The sequence below is a fragment of the Apodemus sylvaticus genome, chromosome 20, assembly GCF_947179515.1.
Source record: "Apodemus sylvaticus chromosome 20, mApoSyl1.1, whole genome shotgun sequence".
Lineage (NCBI taxonomy): Eukaryota > Metazoa > Chordata > Mammalia > Rodentia > Muridae > Apodemus > Apodemus sylvaticus.
In genome coordinates this window covers 25,933,903-25,941,271 of record NC_067491.1, presented here as the reverse complement: position 1 = coordinate 25,941,271, position 7,369 = coordinate 25,933,903, and positions in this window count along the sequence as shown.

Sequence of the window (7,369 nt, the reverse complement as noted above, 5' to 3'; positions counted from 1 at the left end):
TTCCTTTACCCCCTTCCTTTTGTTTTGTTTGTTTGTTTTTTTGTTTTGGATTTTTGGATTTTTGGATTTTGGTTTTTTCGAGACAGGGTTTCTCTGTATAGCCCTGGCTGTCCTGGAACTCACCCTGTAGACCAGGCTGGCCTCAAACTCAGAAATCTGCCTGCCTCTGCCTCCCAGAGTGCTGAGATTACAGGCGTGCGCCACCACCGCCCGGCACCCCCTTCCTTTTATAACCAAGCATGTCGGGCACTTTATTTTGTTGTCATTATTGTCTAAGACTTTCTTTTTTGGTGGGAGGAGAATATATTTAAAAATTTGAGATGAAGCTCACAGGATTTACTTACAAACTTAGAATCTTTTGAAAACAACCGAAACTCTTTAACTGTTTCCTTTCCTTGGGAGACTTACAAAAGTTCTCTTCCTGGTTTTAAAGGGATTCAGTTATAACATCTTCAATGTGACTCTCTTTGAAGACAAGGGATGAAGGCCAAAGGGGAGGGAAGATGTTCCTCTTCAAAAGTCATGTGATAATAAAAACAAAATCCTGTTTTCTGCCAGGCTCAGAAAATACCTTTAATCCCCAGCACCCTGGTGGCAGAGGCTTGTGGATCTCTGTAAGTTCGAGGCCAACCTGGTGTACATAGTGAGTTCCACAAGAATAGCCAGGGTTATGTAGAAAGACCCTGCCTTGAAAACAAAAACAAAAAAAAAAAAAACAAAAAAACAAAAAAAAAAAAGGAAAAGGAATAATGAGGATTAGTGTGTAGTATAGCCTGTTTTAAAACAAAGTTAAAGATTTAATAATGCTTATATATACTATAGAAATATGTAATTTTATAAATATTATAAAGCTGTTTTTAAGAAGAATCACTAAGCAGTGGAAATTTGCTTTTATCCTTTGTTTTTTTTCAGAAACTGGCTACATTTGTTATGTTGGAAGCAGTGTTAATCTTTAAGTATGAAAGTCCCTCCCTTCCGTGCATTGGCGTGCTGGTCACCTGGAGCTGACAGGTGGATGCATGGGAATTGGATTCCTGTGTCTGATGAATGACACCTAGGGTTATCCTCTCTCTGTCTCCCTCCTCTCATCACACAACACACACACACACACACACACACACAACACTGAAGGAGAATTCTTTAGGATCTAGCTCTTGAGGCAAGCGTTGAAAAAGCTGAGGTAGGATCTGTATTAGTTAAACAGAAAGACCGAGAAAAAGACGGTTTCTAAGGAGCCGCAGTATTGTGTCTGAGTGCCACATCTGAGTCTCTAGTAACACACTACTTAGTCCAAATCCACTTCAGCTGTTGTAACCTTGTACACAATGCCTTACAGTTTCATCTTCGATGTGAAAAATGAAATTAAGATGTCTCTGTAACATAGTTGTGTGGTTATACCAATAGATAAATTGAAGATAGTACAATGTCTCTTTCTCCAGAAATGAAAAATGATTATGAGGAGTCTTCTGCATTTATTTAATGCATTTGGGCTTGTGTTTCTGTTTTTCTAGGAAGTCTGTCTTTAAAAACCCAACAGAAGCCAAAGGGTGATAACTCAAGCATTTAATCCCAGCATTCTGGAGATAGAGGCAAGCCAAGTGTATCTCTATGAGTTTGAGGCCAGCCTGGTCTACAGAATGAGTTCTAGGGCAGCCAGAGCTACACAGAGAACCTGTCTCAAAAACAAAACAAAACAAAACAAAACAAAACAAAATGCAAACAAACAAAACCTTAACTGAAGTAAATCCAAATTTAGTTACAAAGTATACACTGGCACAGCTGTCTCCACCACCACTAGTGAACTGTAGCTACTCAAGACTCTGAAGAAAATCTGGAATAAAGGAAAATAACCCTTAAAAAGAAAAAGCCCCTAACTAATTGCACATTCCCAGCACCCCCACCGCCTTTACCTTACATTCCCCACAGATGCCCCAGGTACAATCTGGGCCTGCTAACCTTTCCAGGTCTCTCTGCCCGGACTGTAGAGCGAATATATTCCAGGGCTGTGTCATTAGCCAAGCAGCTGTGGGTTAGCCTGGACCCAGGAGAGGCGGTAGCAAGACAGTTTCTTTCTCTGGCGGATGCATTTTGTTGGTTTGTCTGTCCCTCGCTAGTGTGACCACTGTGCCCCAGCAGATCAAAGCAAGGCAGGCTTCCAGGACCGGCTTGCTCAGGTATGGCCAGCAGATTTTCATTGTTTTATGGACAAGTACAAGAAAAACAATGGCGGAAGCTTGGCACAAGGAAAGATCTGTCCTCCTTGCCGAAGGCTACACAATACACACACACACAAAAAAAAAACTAGGGCAAAATGTATTTCCTGCTCAATTGGGCAAGATTGCAAGTAGTGTTTGCCCTGTGATCTAGAAAAGGGGTCTAAGTGATGTGGAGATTTTGCACGGTTGAAATTAGACAGAGGCCCAGCCGGGCGTGGTGGCACATGCCTGTAATCCCAGCACTTGGGAAGCAGAGGCAGGTAGATTTCTGAGTTCGAGGCCAGCCTGGTCTACAGAGTGAATTCCAGGACAGCCAGGGCTATACAGAGAAACCCTGTCTCAAAAAAAAACAAAAAAAACAAAAACAAAAAACAAAAAACAAAAAAAAAAAAAAGGAAAAGAAATTAGACAGAGGCTAAATCCTCTGTGCTGTGTTTTTCTCTTAAGCACTCTGGATTCTATATTGTCCATTTTCATACCTACTTTACACAGCTAATGGATATACTTGAGTTACATACTCTGGTCATCTCAATCGAGATGGACTTGTTTGTGACTTTTGTGAAATATAACAAAATTTTAATCTCATTTTAGTTCACAAATAATAGGGCATCCTCCATCCCTGGTGAGAGAAATTAAAGGGAAAACAGATGTGCAATATTTTTAACTAGAAAGACTTGGGACTTCAATTAGAAAGGAAAGGGATCGTCAATGAATGGAGTTTTAATGTGGCAGCTGAACAAGTGTTTGAACAGATTTAAGGGGGCCGACTGAGCCGCTGCCACTGGAAAGTATTTCTGGGCTGGGGTATAGCTTAGTTGGTAGGATGAATGCATGAAAATCTGGGCCTAATCCCTTTAGACCCAGCACCACATAAACCAGGAATCCTGGTGCAAACCCACCTGTATCCCAGCAGTCAACAGGTAAAAGCAGAAAGACCATGAGTTCAAGGTTATCCTCAGCTGAATAATGAGTCCCGGCCTAACCTCCCAATTGTGTGTGTGTGTGTGTGTGTGTGTGTGTGCATTCTATAGGAAATACTACACATGTGTATTTCCTATTTTAAAAAAAAGACAAACTAAATATTCAAGCTGGGTAGAGGACTCAGCAGCTAAGAGTTCTGACAGGTCTTCCAGAGGACCCAGGTTCAATTCCCAGCAACCACATGGCAGCTTACAACTTTCTATAACTCTAATTCTAGGGGACCTGACACCGTAACAAACATAGATGAGGGCAAAACACCAATGCACACATAAAACAAATAAATTGATTTAAAAAAAGAAAAAAAGAAAAACGTTCAATTAGCTGGGCATGGGAGTGCAGGAGACAGAGGCAGGCAGAACTACGAATTCAAGGCCAGCTTGCCAGGAACTAGGGAGTTCCAGGCCAGTCATGGCTACTTAGTGAGACCCTGCCTCAAGATGGAGGGGAAGGAGGAAGGGAAAGAGGGAGGGAGAAGGCTGACAAACATTCAGACAGGAAGGAAGAGGAATGGAGGGAGGAAGGAAAGAAGGAAGGAAGGAGGGAGGGATAGAGGGAAGGAAGGAAGTTTCAAAGAAAAAGGCTAACCCTTAAATCAAGACACACTTTCTAGAAATAAAGCCAGAAAACCCTTTCTCATGTTCTACCTTTCTGTTGACTCCAGAACTCCTGGGTGAGGAAGGGCAGGTCAGGATGTCAGAGAGCAACGGGGAGTCACTGAGTTCCATGCCTGGTTCATTTTCGTTAGAAAACCTGCAGTATCCATTATTTATTTTACAATGCTGCTTTACCATGACTCATATTTCTTTATCTACAAAAGGGTATTAAATACCTGTAAGGTCTTTAATAAATGTTTATTAGCCATTTGAACTAGTAATTCGGATATATCACCTAACATTTTCTGGAGTGAAGGACTAAGAGGTGTGTCGTTTTAACAAAATCTGGTAATGTCTTCGGCACCTAGAATTTGGAAATCATTCTTTTAAACTCTGCTGTCTTGGGGAAGGATGCCACATTAGAGACCCAAAGCGATGTTTAAGTGAATGCCTACATCTGTCTACAGTAAGCTGAAGTAATTAGTGGGAGGCATAATGAGGATGAACCCAGAGCTCTAAAGAAGACTTAAGGGTCAGTCAGGGCGACTGGACCAGTGTTGTGATGCAATGGGTAGAGATTTACCTGATGCTTTCTTAGAGGACTCTGTGGACCTTACCCACATTGGTCAGGCATTGTTGCTCTGTGGCACACTCTGCAACCCTCTTGGGTGCCTTTGGTACATTTCTTCCTAATGTGAAAGGACTGTGTCTACATCTTCTCTAACCAGTTGACTAGACTTTCCTTATTAATGTGTGTGTGTGTGTGTACTCTGAGTGCATGCATGAGTACGTATGTGTGTGTGTGCATTCATGTGGAGTTCCTGTCTCCACCTCTTCCCTGTTTATAAGACAACTGATGTCTTATTTCAGTTTTGTAACGCCGGCTATAAAAGTATTTCACAAAGATGCGGCTTTATTCTAAATTCATCCTGTCACTTGCACATATATCCTGGAACAGACATCCGCTTTCTAAGCCATGCAACAGACGTTTGTTATTTGTTGAATCAGTAGGTTTGTCTAGTTGGGGTTTAGCCAGGTGTCACTTTTTGCTTTTTTTTTTTTTTGACAGTGGTCACCACACTCCCACCCTGCCCCACTTTTTAAAAACTGTCTTGTTGTTTCTTAAGCGTGAATAGACAAAAAGAGGCAGAGCTAGTTTAAAAAACAAGGAAAGCATAAGCATCCAGAAACTAAAGGATGATTGAATCAGGTCCAGTTCTGAGAACTGTATTGATCCCAGTGACGTTGTCACAGCAGATCTTGTTAGCCATAGTGTACACTATTGACCTGGTGTGGTTAAGATAGCCATCAGAGATTTGCCCTCTCCTGTCACTGATACGCTGTGAAACTTGTGCAAGACAATTGATTTATTGTGTAACAGGTAAAATGACTACCTAATTTGGATTCCTGGTTCAGAGGACCGTTGGTAAAGGAATGTAAGGAATTCACTGAATGTCGACACAGTGTTCTAAATACTAAACAAGGAAGCTTTAGAGGAGGGGTAGGGGAGGGCAGCAGTGCCTTGTCTAGTAAGATATTACATCAGGCAGACCTGGAATTTTGGTTCTTTTTCTTTCCCCTTTTCAAAATTCTTACACCATCAATGAATGTTAGATACTATTTTAAATATTTTATAACTAATGAGTTCCTATTACTTATAAAATTTGGACACAGGTTTCTGCTTGTATAACAGTCACGTGTAAAAGACACACAGAATCTACAAAACAAAGAGAAGCTCAGTAAATAATGCTAAAATAGGAATTAACAGTTTTTTTTCCAATTTCCCTTTTGCTTACTGATGTGTTGAAGTGGTATTTCTTCAGTGTTTATAGGACCCTGATGTATGTATGTGGTTAAGTGTTCTTATGTGTTTAAACTTTGTTTTTAAGCCAAAAGAAACAGGTCTGTTTAAAAAGCAAAGCCAGAGATTAGGATGAAATAGAAATGTTTTGAATTTTAAGGAAGAATTCTGTCATAGCAAACATAACTCTGGCAAAAAAAATCACAAAGGGTTAAGTGTGTGTGTGTGTGTGTGCACCCACATGCCTTAGCATGTCTATGGAGGTCAGGGGACAACTCTGAGTCTATTCTCCAATGTCACTTTTAGGGCCCGGAAGTCAAAGTGAGGTTGGCACGCCTGTGAGCCAGCACCTCTAACATAGAGCCCTATTGATGGCCCAAAAGCTTACATTTTAAGCCACCCCCACAATACTGATCATATTGAAGATTTGATTCATGGCTAAGGGACTGTTATTTCCTCTTCTTGTACCCCTGCTTCCTAATATAAAAATGATCATGTTAGTATCTCTATCATATTTTATAATATTTATAATATAAATGAATGAATGCATGCATGAATTCAGATCCATCTGCTGTCTGCATTTACTAGTAGAAGAACTGGTGTTTATACTCAAAAGATGTTCAACTTTCCTAAGTTATGACTTGGGCCAGTTGTTTCCAGTCTTGCTTGCATTTTATTTTATTTTTTGGCATTCCTTCTTTGAACTATAATCTCATTCTGTGACTCCATCGTGGATTCCAGAAGGTTAGCATTTGTGACTCAAGGAAGTCAGTAAATTAAACTTGATTTAGAATGGAGTTCAAAGGTTGCATGGCTCACATTGGGATGAGTTTAGATTCAGCTACTTTTCGTTGGTTTAATCTATGTGGGCAGAATAGAAACAGAGGAAAGACAAACAAAAACGGGCTATTCTCGTAGAACGACATGAACATTTAGGACCAAAACTTAAATTATCTTTATATTTCCAGTCATCTGAGTTAGTGTTTGTTTTTCTAAATTTCCCAAGCCAAGATTTCTAGGCTTTAAGATGCTCCCGAGACAAGACACAGTTCTTAACATAGTTCATGTTTTCAAATCTTTTCCAGCGCCCTGGAAATGGGTAGCTTCGATTTCTCAGAAATGTTATCAACCAGGGAAGAAAATGAACCTTCAAATGCTGATGTTGCGTTCACATGATGGAGTCCCAGCCTTGAGTATTCACACATTCTCAGGAATGCGGAGGACTCCCGGAATGCCCAACACCGTGTGGGGTTTCTTTAAGCTGAGCTTTTCTTCCCGTCACTTAATTGCATCACGTGATGTGTGGGGCTGCTGCGGACTTAACCAAGGTACACAGAGTCCAGGAAATCCCCTTTCCGAGTTGGCTGCAGATATTTGAGTAAGATGGGAAATTGGTCAAAGTTGCTGGGCACAAAGGAAGCCATCAGAGAGATCCTTAGCTTAAAGGTTATGGGACCCTAGTGACACCGTTCCTGAAGGGAATTTCCTCTGCTGGTTCTTACAAAGGAGACTCGCTCCTGAGTTCGTCAGCAACAGCTGTCCCCGATGACAATTGAAATTCTTCTCCTGGAAGTCAGTGTTTTACTCTCTGACTAGTGCAGTGCTTCCTCGCTTTCTTGATGCCTCCACCCTTTAATACAGTTCCTCAAATTGTGGCGATCCCCCCAACCATAAAATTTTGTTGCTACTTCATAACTGTAATTTTGCTGCTGTGATGATTTGCAGGGTGTCTGATATGCAACCCCTGTGGGATTGAGAAATACTGGCCTAGTTAGTGC